The 13397-nt window shown below is 33.5% G+C and overlaps 2 protein-coding genes across 4 annotated transcripts in view; one reads left to right on the top strand and one right to left on the bottom strand.

The window, feature by feature from the left end:
• The window catches only part of si:dkey-14o18.2, a 66390-nt gene that overhangs the window by 28648 nt on the left and 24345 nt on the right, over positions 1-13397 (top strand). Inside the window, exon 1 of one of the 2 annotated variants that reach the window (XM_087295429.1) lies at positions 8016-8201. The exons of the other annotated variant lie outside the window; for it this stretch is intronic. The gene's annotated coding sequence lies outside the window, so the exon portion shown is untranslated. Of the gene's footprint in view, positions 1-8015; positions 8202-13397 lie in introns of those variants that run through there. 2 annotated transcript variants of the gene reach the window in all.
• Positions 1-13397, bottom strand: part of cacng6a (calcium voltage-gated channel auxiliary subunit gamma 6a) — a 48009-nt gene that overhangs the window by 29868 nt on the left and 4744 nt on the right. The window contains exon 2 of one of the 2 annotated variants that reach the window (XM_087293780.1): positions 12459-12561. The exons of the other annotated variant lie outside the window; for it this stretch is intronic. The gene's annotated coding sequence lies outside the window, so the exon portion shown is untranslated. The remainder of the gene's footprint in view (positions 1-12458; positions 12562-13397) is intronic. 2 annotated transcript variants of the gene reach the window in all.

Raw genomic sequence — 13397 nt, 5'->3', positions numbered from 1 at the left:
TGGTGATATTTAACATTACACAAAGTTTTAAATCAACAAATTTCACCGTTGTTTACAATAATTAGAAAAAAATTTACCTAAATGTTTTACAAATTTTGAAATGTCTCATTACCGCAACAGTGTAATAGTGTAAATAGCCCTTCTTGTTGGCAGAAGCTGTTTACACTTACTCCGCCCAAGATCGCTCTAACGCCTCATTCACACAGGGCTTCAGCGTCAACGCTTGACAGAGGGTGTGTCTAACATTAGGCCTGACGCAATCGTCATTGCAGCGTCAGCCAATGAAATTAGTTCGCAATCGGCTACTGTCTGAGCGTGTGTATTTGCATACAGCTATCTGATTGGCTGATGCTTTCGTCGGTGCTTGAAAAGTTGAGCAAGTTCCAACTTCTGCAGCGAGCAACGCCACTGAAGTGGCGCCGACGGATCCACAATGCAGTTCGGCAACGATTGACGTCACCCATTCAAAAGCGTTGAATTTGATGCCCGTGTGAATGAGGCATATCTATTGTCAAAACCAAGTGTCTCAACCGGGGTAAAAATCTGGTATTAGAAAAATCTGGTATAGCTATTGGGCATTGGAAAAACGCTTAAATTTTTTGGAGGGAAAAAATTTAGATTTAGTCTCCATCTTTTGACAATAACCATGTTTGACATAAAAAAAAATCCATATTTAGGCAGCTTAAAAGTTATTAAAAAAAGTTGGAGCGGTCATGTGTGACTGAATATCAAGAACCATCCCATTTAAAAGTATGTAACTTTGTTTTCCCTATACTGTAAAAAGCTCTGGGTTCCCCACAATCGATTTGTGTTGGGACAACATGAACAAATTAATTTAACTTATTAATTTTTACAAATTTAAGTGGATTGAACAAAACAATTACAGCTGAAACCATAACTTTACACACACTCTAAAAAAAGAAACATAACCATTTAAAATACATTTTTAATTATAAATTCTTAAATGTCTGACAGTAAATCATATTAAACGTTTACTATTTTAGGTCCGTTAGGATTACCTAAATGATTTACATTTGCTAAATGCCAGAATAAGATGAGATTTATTTATTTATTTATTTATTTATTTATTTATTTTTAAAATTTAAAATTTCAAAAGTTTACATACATTTCCTTGTTTTGTTTTTTTTTAGCTTTGCTTTTAAACTGTATAACTTTGGTCAAAAATTTTGGGTATCCTTCTACAAGCTTCTCACAATAGTTTGAAAGAGTTTTGTCCCATTCCTTCTGACAGAATTGGTGTATCTGAGTCAGATTTGTTGGCTGTCTTGCTCACACAAGTTTTTTTTTAACTCTGCTTACAAATTTTCTATAAGATTGAGCTCAGGGCTTTGTGATGGCCACTACAAAACATTCCCTCTGTTGTCCTTAAAGCACATTTTAACTAATTTGACAGTATGCTTAGGGTCATGGTCTGTTTGGAAGACCCATTTGTGGCCAAGTTTTAATTTCCTGGCTGATGTCTTGAGAGGTTGCTTCAGTATTTCTACATAATGTTCTTTCTTCATGATGCCATCTGTGCTGTGTAGGGGACCAGTTCCTCCTGCAGCAAAACAGCCCCACAAGCTGCCGCCCCCATTCTTCACAGTTGGGATGGTGGTCCTAGGCTTTTAAGCTTTCCCCTTTGTCCTCCAAATGTAACACTGGTCATTATGGCCAAATAGTTCAATCCTAGTTCCATCAGACCACAGGACATGTCTCCAAACATTATTCTTTTTCCCAATGTTATTTAGAAAATTGTAAGCTTGTTGATTTCTCCATGTTGTCACACAAGGAAGCAGTGTGTTTGAGGTTTTCCTTAAACTCTATTTTACAGTACTGCTTCCAATGAACTCAAATGTTGTCAATTAGCCAATCAGAAACTTCCAAAACCTTGACAACATCACCTGAGCTTTTTCAGAGGCATAAAAATCTTATCGTATGTAAACTTGACTTTCAAGAAAAAGCTATAACAATATCTCTCTCGTTATTCTGCTATTAAGTATAACAGAAACTAATTTGATAATCCTAACCTACCTAAAAAAGAAAAAGTTTAGTTACTTCTGACTTTTTTTTTAAAAATGGTTTTCTGCCTTTTTGATACAGTGTATGTAAACTTCTAGTTTCAACTGTAAGATGTACAGGTTTGAACAAGACAATTGTCAATATATGAAGCCTTTGTTAAGAACTTGGACCCAGTTTAACAAAGTATTAGGCTTTTAAGATGCCCCAATAATTGCCAACTTATTTATACACTTTTAATATTTAATATCTGAAATGGATGAACTATCAAGATTTACAACAGCCAAATAATTTAACCAGTAATCTCATCTTTTATGTCAGACATCACTTTTAACTTCTTAAGTTCGTCTCCACCGTTGGATATATTTTATTTCCCTCGAGTGCATTTGCCAAACTTCAGCCTCTTCACAATCTAATAGGCTGTGCTTTACTTTAACTCAAGAGTGACTGCGGATGTTGGCAGCCTCTCAAAAGACACACAAGATTCTCTCCTTTAGCAAATTCGCTCTTCATCAATGTGTCTGAAGCACTGGCTCATCCAATTTAAAGTAGTTTCACCTTGCCCGCATGGCCAAAGTTAAGAGAGAAAGCACTCAGGAAGCAGCTCTTCATGTACAAGGAGTGAATGTGCAGATGCCTCACTTGGACAGGCCCCAATCTGGAGCATTATTGGTGATCTGCAGGCTATTTGAGAGCGTCTCAGCAGCCGTTGAGCACCAGATTAGAACCAGATCCTCTGCTTTGGTGTGCAGGGTTAGACAGAGGAGCCGTGACATGATTTATTTGGTTTAGTTTTGCTTCAAATTTGCCAAATTTATACAAAACGTACATATTTTTAAAAACATATTTTGTGGTAATGTCTGGATAAATTAATGGAAGCATATTAAATAACACATTTTAAATAGTCAACATTTTACAGTTTTTCTCAGTCACTTTGGTGCATTTCTCACAACACTATTTACATTTGCATAACAGGTATTGCATTTCTCAAAACAATTAGTCATTTGTGCACAACGAAGTAGCAGTTTCTCATTCTTTCCAACAAATTGCAAATGCTTTTGGACATGCATCAATTGCTTTCATACAACTCTCTGCTGTTTATAACATTATCATTTGCTTATGTCATGTCAGTCAAAATTAACTAAACTGGTAAATGCTGAACAGTCATTCCATATAAAACTAATAGTCCTCATTCATTACTTCAGTCTTTACATACAAAAATGTTGAACTAGTTGTCAAAATCTGTCAAACAAATTTTATAAAACAAATTTAAATCTATATTTTTCCTAAAAAATGTCTTTAAAATTGAACTATTTGATGAATGATTTACAGACCTGTGTATGTTGTAGGCTCAGTTCCAATATGTACTGCAATATTGTGTATAGTTGTGCACAGCTCTATCCAAAGGGAGTTTATGTTTGTTGTAAATAAGGGTGTGTTTACAGTATTATTTTGCACAATGCTTTGAATAAATTAGGATTGTAACGAGCAAATGCAGTAAAAATGTGAAACATACATATTCAGTGTCTTGTACTCACTCAATGCAGTGATGTCTAACTTTACTGTAGTTTTCAAATGGCTGTGCAAATAGTATACAGTGCTGTCTTGAGCATTTTCAGGAAGTGTCACCAAAATCTGACTTTTTGCATTAAAAAAAATGTACAGAGTAAACTGTCATAATGACACATGACACATCTATTTGACTATCTTGTTCATAAACAATGGTGTCAGGACTTTTCATTTTGATGACACTGACACTTTGATTGACATGAACACTTGCTTTTGAGGAATGAACTATCCATTTTGAGCATGTGACCCGCTTTTGCAGGTTATCAGCTAGGTTTTGCTGTTTCTACTAATTGTTTTGAGAAATGCATTAACTGTTTTGCAAAAATGCACTCGTGTTGTGAGAAACGCACCAAAGCCACTGAGAAAAACTGTAACTAAACTTGTAAATATATATATATATAAAATTATTTTCCGTATTTGTTCTTTTTGCACAATGCTGTGAATAATTTAGAATTTCGAAGATCAAATGCAGTGAAAATGTGAAACATACATATTCAGTGTCTTGTACTCAGATACCTCACTAAATACAGCGATGTCTAACTTTAGTTTTCAAATGGCCATGCAAATAGTATACAGTGCTGTCTTGAGCATCATAGGAAGTGTCACCAAAATCTGACTTTTTAGCATTGAAAAAATATACAGAGTAAACTGTCATAATGAAAACATGACAAAGTCCTTTGACTTGATCTTGTTTATAAACAATGGTGTCAGGACTTTTCATTTTGATGATACTGACACTTTCATTGACATGAATACTTGCTTTTGAAGAATGAACTATTCATTTTGAGTATGTGAGGCGCTTTTGCAGGTTATCATCTCGGTTTTGCAATTTGTACTAATTGTTTTGAGAAACTGTTGTGCAGAAATGCACGAGTGTTGCGAGAAATCCACCAAAGCGAGTAAAACTGTAATATTATTAACATGTACTGTAGTATAGGTAAATGTTTTATTTGACATGGATAGATAGATAGATAGATAGATAGATAGATAGATAGATAGATAGATAGATAGATAGATAGATAGACAGACAGACGGACGGACGGACGGACGGACGGACGGACGGACGAACAGATAGATTTTTTTAAGTGACGACCTATATCATTTTATATACAAATAAATAAACTAATTAATTAATTAATTAACAAACAAATACATAAAAATATAATTTATTGTGGTAAAAAAAGTATTTTTGGAGCAGCAAATCAACAATTTAAAAGCATTCCTAAGCGATCATGTGACTAATAAATAAAATTCAATAAGCCACATACTTGAATTACATTTTAAAATATATAAAAATCACATACTGTATATAATCATATTTAGGTCAAATTGGAAGATTTTTTCAAAATATTGCTATGTTTTGTACGTTTAATCAAACAAATGCAGCCTCATAGTGCATGATTATTCAATATTAGAAGTTCTTGCCATTGGAAAAAATCTCACTGACCCTAAACTTTAAACAGTAATGATTTTAACAATATTGTATATTAAATACATCTGTTATTCCAAAACAGAATCTCTTTGCTTTAAGAAGTGACTTTAACCATTGTTGTTTTTACAGTTTGTGCAGTATAAAAATCATCATGAGACATCCCCATAGCTGTGCGTGTGTGTTTATGTAATTAGATTTACTGTAGGACTGATGCCAATAACAGTATATCATGGTTAACAGCTTTCATTTTTCACATTCAAATCCATGTTCATTTGTAGAAAGAAAATACCAATGTGATACAAGGACATTATTATTATTTTTTTATAGGACATTGTCAGCATCTTTTGTTTGAGGTTGGCAAAGTGAAATGGCAAGCAGGTTTTATTCACAGGTCACCTGAGCAGACTCTATTATGGGCATGTCATAACCAGGCTGACCGGGGTCACCGGTGACTTGATCAACCAAGTTTAGCACCCTGGCAAACACAATTAGTGTAAAGCGCTGCATGTGGAGATCTGGATTATGAAACATACTTAAGTACAATTATGAGGCTATATGAAACGCTTCTAATGGCTAAATACAGTTAGTTGGAGATCTGGAGCTGGATCTTGCATAAAACTTTTTGGTAGCGTCATTGTTTAAAAAAAAGTCTAGAAAATGTGTCTCTTTAATTCAAATAATGCTGGTCTGAAGAATAAGTATGAGAAAGAACATGTAACTAAAAATAATAGAAATGGTGTCTTGCAAGTTGACTGAAATTATATTAAACTGTTAAAATCACTAATTCTAATACTGAAAGAAAATTATATTCATGTAGTTGAAGTCAGAATTATTAGCCCCTGTTTATTTTTTCCCCTCAAATTCTGTGTAACGGAAAGAAGATTTTTTTCAACACATTTCTAAACATAACAGTTTTAATAACTCATCTCTAATAACTGATTTCTATCATCTTTGTCAGGATGACAGTAAATAATATTTTACTAGATATTTTTCAAGACACTTCTATACAGCTTAAAGTGACATTTAAAGGCAGATTAGGGTAATTAGACAAGTTACTAACGATGGTTTGTTCTGTAGACAATAAAAAAAATATACAGCTTAAAGGAGCTAATAATTTTAACCCTAAAATGATTTTTAAAAAGTAAAAAAATGCTTTTATTCTAGCTGAAATTCAACAAATAAGATTTACTTCAGAGGAAAAAATATGATCAATCATACTGTGAAATTTTTCTTGCTCTGTTGAACATCATTTGAGAAATATTAAAAATAAACAAATTAAATGGGGGGCTAATAATTCTGACTTTAACTGTTTATACATTATTTGAAATTAAATATGGCAAAATAAAATTATGTCATTGTTAAGTAATAAACAATTAAAATCCATTAAAATAAAGCTTTTAAAATTATTAACTGAAATAAATGTAAGCACTAATATAACTAAAGTGGAGTAAAAAAAATTATTAAGCTTTAGTAGCTGTGTCATTGGAAAAATAAACAGAACTAAATTAAAACTATAAAAATCCCAAAATATTTCTGAAGAAAAAATATTAGAAAGCTTAAAGTTTAATTTGAAGTACTAAAATGTCTAAAAACCAAAAATAAATAAAAGCTATATTTTTACATAAAAATCTTCAAAAAACTCTTTAAATAAACAGTTATGGAATTTAATACACTGAAAAAAAAGAGTTTGTTTTGGTAATCTTCAATCAAAGCCTGAAAATTTGCTTCTGCATTTGGAGTGGCGGTTCTTTAATGTTGAAGTCAGTTTGAAAGCTTCATTCAAAACAAATGTAACCACGCCCCTCTTACCGCTAGTTTGCTATGAGGGAATGATGTGCAAAAGGAAAGCCCCGCCCCCTACTTAATATTCTGTACTACATCAACATACTTAAATAAAGACTCAGGAAGTTCAAGCTTTAAAGAGCCAATGATTAAAAATGACACAAACAACTAGAATAATCTGTAAGTAGAAGCTAATTCAGAATATTAAGCACTACAATTGTAGAAACATAACACCAAAATATTGCATTGAAGAAATATACTAACTTAGTTTAATTTACCTTTAAATCACAGCACCTTAAATTACCAGCCATGTGTCACATGATGATCTCTTGGATCAGTGCTTAGGAATAGCTGATTAGGTGAGTATTATGTAGTGTTTACCGCTGTTTACCGTTTTAAGAGAAAATACCATCAATAAGACCCCTTAACCTCACAGGACATCATGACCGCTAGATAAAAACGCCGGCTCAAGACTCAATTCACTTTCCTCTCAGAAACAACTCTGTACAAAGTTATTTCATCTTCTGCAGCCATCCTGCTCTCTCTCAACACTGAAAGTAATTAGTCTGCTGACTTGAAAAGCTTCTCTAGTTTAAGTATATCTAATCTATGACGTGTGATAGAGCGACCAATCATTATTCAGACTCCATCTCATCTCCCAGAGACTACATCTTATAAACATGATCCTAAAAAGAAGATATTTTCAAGAATGCTGGAAACCCATTTACACTGTAAACAAATCCTGGGTTCCACACAATTCCTTCATGTTGTCCCAACACAAAGTGATTAAGTTAACTTAATCGTTTTTACAAGTTTAAGTGGATTGAACATTAAACAATTAAGTTGTCCAAAAAAAAAAAACACTTTAGAATTGTGTAGTTTTAACTCATTTTAAATTAGTAGTTTGAACAAACAGCAAAAGTGTAGCCATAGTATTTATTTGCTAATATGGAAGTCCGTGGCAACCAGTTTCCAACATTCTACAAAGTATCTTCATTTGTGTTCAACAACAACAACAAAAAGGAAGAAAAAAAGAATCTCATAAAGGTTTGGGATTACCTGTGGGTAAGAATATTCTTGTTTGTTTGTTTTTGTGTGAACTGTCCCTTTAAATCAGACAAATTCTAGTAGTTTAAATGTCAAAATGGTGAAGAATGTGCAGAAATGTGATGTTTAGCACATCATTTAAAGCTGTGAAATTAAAGAGGACTGTAAAGAAAACAGGAGGGAGGGATGGAGGGAGTGGAGTGAGTTAAATTTATCCTCCCTAAAGCAAATCCCTCTCAATCTGATCAGTGTGTTTGGAATGGACTAACTTGCCCCAACTCTGAGACCGACTGCGGCTGGCGGACCTTTTTTTCTCTTCAGAAAACTTTTTAATGCAGCTTCTTTTTAGCAGGTATGATTCTTATTCATTGTCATTCAGTTTTGTTAAAGGGATGTGATGTAAGCTTGGCATTTTATTGTCGGATTAAGGTGTGTTCAGCTGTAGTTCTTTACACTGGTAAATGTAGTGTGCAATGTTTTTTTTTTCTTCTTTCTTTTTTTTTTGTATGCTCAGGCAAAAAAGAAAAAGAAACCTAATTTGTTTTTTCCTTTGAGGGGAATTTATTTGTTTGTAGATAAAAAATTTAGTGTTGCTAGATATTTACAATTATATAAATATATTATTTTATAATGCTAATCAATACAATGTAATGTCTAACAGTCTGAGAATGCATGGATATTCATATTTTAATTTGAAGACAAGTGTTATGCCTGTGATATAAACGTGCTGTTTTTACAATTGCAGACTTGTCGAAAGAAAATGCAAATGATTCTTTTAAAGATTATATGATAATTTATCAAACAAAGGAAGACTTTACTTTTTTTATTGTTTATAAACTATAGTTTATAGTTTTTAGTCTTAGCATCATCTCATCATCTTATTCTTCCTTGTTACATTAGTAAAAACTAAATTGTTCATACTGGTTCACAGTACATGAACTAGCGTTAAAAATATTTCAGTTGTTATTTCATGAACTAAAAATAAACAAATGAAACCTTACTGTAAAATTTTACTTGTTCAAATTACTTATTTAAAATGAGCTGAGGGGAAAAAAATCACAATTTTTGAAATTCTTTGCAGAAAACTTGCTTATATTCTATCCACTTCAATTTGCAAAACAATTAAGTCAACTTAATTTGTGTTTGGACAATATAAATGTGTGGAAGCCTGTGTAGACTATAAGAAGAAATGAGTTACTTTACTTTAAAAAGTGATTAAATATGTTGCCTTAAAAGCACTGAGTTGACTTTACTTCTAAATTTGAGTAAACCCATTGAAACTTAATTTTTATAAGTATGCACATGGTTTTGTGCGGCGCGGTGGTTCAGTGGTGAGCAAAGTCGCTTTACAGCAAGAAGGTCGCTGGTTTAAGCCTTGGCTGGGTCAGCTGTAAGATCTGTGTGGAGTTTGCATGTTCTCCCCATGTTAGTATGGGTATCCTCCAGGTGCTCTGGTTTCCACCACAATCCAAAACCCTGAGATACAGGTAAATTAACCCTTTGATGCGCTACATGGGTCTAAAGTGACCCATCTAAGTTTATTTTTTCTATATCTGTTTTAAAGCTTGTGCATCAAAGGGTTAAATAAGCTAAACTGGCCATAGTGCATGTGTGTGGGTGTTTCCCAGTACTGGGCTGTGGCTGGACGGCATCCATTGTGTAAACATGCTGGATAAGTTAGTGGTTCATTCTGCTGTGGTGACCTCTGATAAATAAATTGATTAAGCCGAAGGAAAATTAATGAATGCATAAACTTTATTTGCTTCATAATTTTAGGACAATTTCTTTACTCACTTTTTTAAGTTACGCCAACTAATCACTTTTTCAAGGTGTAATATAATATAAGGATAAATAAATAAAAATCTATTATAAAAAGATCTATGAAAAAAAATTATGTAATATAATAGTAAAACTTTCAGTGTTGGGTTGTGGCTGGAAGGGCTACATAATACATACAGTATAGCAAAGTAATTGGTGGTTCATTCGGCTATATATATATATATATATATATAGCCGAATGAACCACCAATTACGTTGCTATATAAATACACTCAAAATGTTTTTGATGCTTGTTTAAACTATTGATATAAAATGAGCTAAAACCACAGTTCTTTAAGGGTTTTTTTCAAGGATGACTTAATTGTTTTATGTTCAATCAACTTAAAATGGCAAAAAACACTATGTTAACTTTATTAATTTGTGTTCAACTGAGATGGAGTTGGAGATGGAATTCAGCATTTTTTTAGAGTGTACATGGCATGGTCAGGCTATAAGGTCTCCAGAAAACACACGCATGACCTAATGAAGTGCTTTGACCTGAAGCATTAGGTGAACAGATCTCAATATGGCTGACCTGGAAACACCTATTCATTCATCAACGTCACTAATTGCTTACTGACTGGATATCAAATGCTATTGTGTGTTTATGTTTTTGGTCCTACGTTACTTCTTCAAAGAAAACCTATCGCTTTGGCTGGGGATTTAAGCATTGGCGATATTATCATTAGTTTGGCCATGCGTTTTGTGTCTTTGAATGCACTCAACTCTTTCTCTTTTCAATAATAATAAATAAATAAACTTAAACTCAACATAAAGTGCTTAAACATGTTACACTTTGAAACCAGGAAGCTGAATAAGTAATATATACATTGTGACATTGGTTTGTCAGACTGTGCGGGTTAACAAGGAATCCATTGTTTTAAAGTTAAAACTCTTATAAAGTGTGTCCGTGACATCTGTTTGTGACATGATACAGACAGATTTAAGGAGCTTAGCATTAGTCCACTTCCCTTTATCTAATTATACACTTAACTAGCCCACAGACTATGAATGATTCAACAGATTCATTTACTGTACAGTAAGTGTCCGTACAATTAAGTTGAGCAAAGAGACAAAGTTCACGTATTCTCCTGGGATCTTTTCTTTTAACTTCTTGTTCCTAATAGTTATTACATTGTTAAGAGCATAAGAAAAATAATTTTAAACTAAATGATTACATAAAATTGGTATTTTATCCTAATGTAAGTGGGTGAGTGGTGGTTCTTTCCGCTGTGGCAACTTCTGAAATAGAGATTAAGCCGAAGGGCAATAAATGAATGAATGTAAGGTGATGAGCTCTGTGGCGGACATCAGAGTTCATTTAAATAAAAAAGTAAAACAAACTTATAAATAACACAAAAAAATGATTACATCGAAATTTGTTTAAAAATGATTATAACGATGTTATAAAAGGATAAACAGCTTGATATATGATTTTAACTAATGCAGTGTCTGTGTAAAATCACCATAAGTTTACTTTAGTTTAGTGTAGTTTATATAAAATCTGACAGGACAGGGTATTGCAGCACAGTTCCCTGAAATGCATCAAATACACACTCAAAACAATATTTGACAATTAAAAATACTAACATATGACTTGATAAACAAACAAAGTAAAACAATAATTAAACAACATCAAAGAGTTCATGGCATTTAGTTTTAGTTCTGGGTATAGCAAATATGTCGCAGTAGAAGGTAGGATGACACTGGAGCAGTTTCCCATTGTAGACAATGCATTTGTGAACTATACATATTGACACATTCTTATGGCAACATGAAACGAAAAAAGAAATGCCATGATTGGAGGAGTAATTTTTTTCCAATTCACTTGTGTCTGCTAAAATGCATAATAAACTTGCGTTTAGTCATGGTGTCTTCTAAAATGGACGTCTATGAAATCAATGTCTTGTCATAACAGAAAATCATATTTTGATTTGAAATCACGTAATATTTTCTTGTTGTTAATTTGTCAACTTTTTTTTTTTTTTTTTTGTCGATTGTGACCTCCATGAAAGAACACAATATGTTCCTTCTGAGTTGCTGATTTATGAAAAAATGTATTCAGTTGATTGAAATGATATGTTTACGAAATACGACCATATTTCTAAAAAAATGTTACACCTAGTCAATAAATTAATGTCAGACATTTTTAAAGACCAAGGAGAGGATATGTTCATAATGAAACTTCATAAAATTTGGTGTCTCTGTGAAGAACTGAATATGCTCTGTACAGGACATCCAGCCTTAAAACTGTGGCATGAATAGTATGCACTCTCAGAAATAAAGGTACTGGGGTGTTACCTTTTCAAAAGGTTCACTTTTGTATCATACTGGTGGACATTAGTACCTTTAGGGCGGGGATCACCAAACTTGTTCCTGTAGGTCCGGTGTGCTGCAGATTTTAGCTCCACCTAATCAAGGTCTTACTAGGTATACTTGAAACACCGAGGCAGGTGTGTTGAGGCAAGTTGAAGCTAAACCCTGTAGAGCACCGGACCTCCAGGAATGAGATCAGTTATAGCCCCCTGCTTTAGGGTATACTTTTGTACCTTTACGGTTTACTTTTGCATTTTTAAGTTGACTTTTGTATCTTTAAGTTACTGTGAGGTACTTTTTAGGTGTTAATATGTACCTTTTAAGCAGCCAGGAACAAACATGTACCTTAAAAAGGTGCCACCCAAGTTACAGGACAGAAGTTTTGTCCAGGAGGATATAATGGTGCAAATGAGGCCAGATAGTATAATATAAATGTAAAATCACAGTACATGGTTGCAGTGCACAGTTCTATAACCTTTGCTTTTGAAGACACTGTTGGTTGGGTTTGGGTTAGTGGTTCGCGAGGTGACCTGTAGGACAAATGCAGCCTTCGCATGGATTTGTACAGGGATGTGTATCTGAAATAGACAACAAAACAAAACTTACCCTAAGTAACGTATTTCGGATTCACAAAAAAATAGACAGCGGCCTCTAGTGGATTTGTCATCTGAAACATACCATGAAATGTACCAGGAGAAACGTTTTGCTGAAATGTTGGCTGAGGCATGTATTTTCAATGAACCTGGACCAATGAGATCAAATTAACTTTCATCAATGAAAATAACTTGATATAAACAGATACCTGACCTGTCTGCTGCACCAGTAATGAATGTACCCAATTGAATGTTGGCTAGTTTTTTCTTTTGACTACATTTTATTTTAATCTTTTTATGTCAACAATACATGTTGTTCATTTATTAGATGAGCGGATCAGAGCATGCGCATTCATGATTTTCAGTAAAGTTAACAGTGCAGAGGATCTGTCAAGTTTCTATTTGTGTCAATCTATAGGCAATAAGGAATTTTACACTAGAATAAGATGCTGGTTTGAATTTAATCGGTGCCATAACCCAGATGGAAGGGAGATTTTTAGGGCTGGCATAATAGATGCCAATGTCTGTGTGGTCTGTTCTCTTTCCTGTAACGCAGATCTGAATCCTGCTCCGAGAAAGCTTGAGTAGAATCTGAGAGGTTACAATGGTGCCATAACCCAGATGGGATTAAGGGCCAACTATACAGTGACTGTTGGACATGTTAGTTTGAACTGCCACGCTAATAGAGTCCTATGAAGGCACTCATGTACAACGGCCAACAGTCAAGGTCAGAATTTTTGTTTTCATTAAAACCTACTGGATACCCCAGAACATTTGGAATATACAGCATATCTCAAGTGAGTAAATTTTTGCATCTTTTT

Source organism: Danio rerio, chromosome 19, assembly GCF_052040795.2.
Source record: "Danio rerio strain M-AB ecotype USA chromosome 19, GRCz13ab, whole genome shotgun sequence".
Lineage (NCBI taxonomy): Eukaryota > Metazoa > Chordata > Actinopteri > Cypriniformes > Danionidae > Danio > Danio rerio.
The sequence above is the reverse complement of the archived record's forward strand: the minus strand, read 5'-3'. Positions and strand labels throughout refer to the sequence as shown.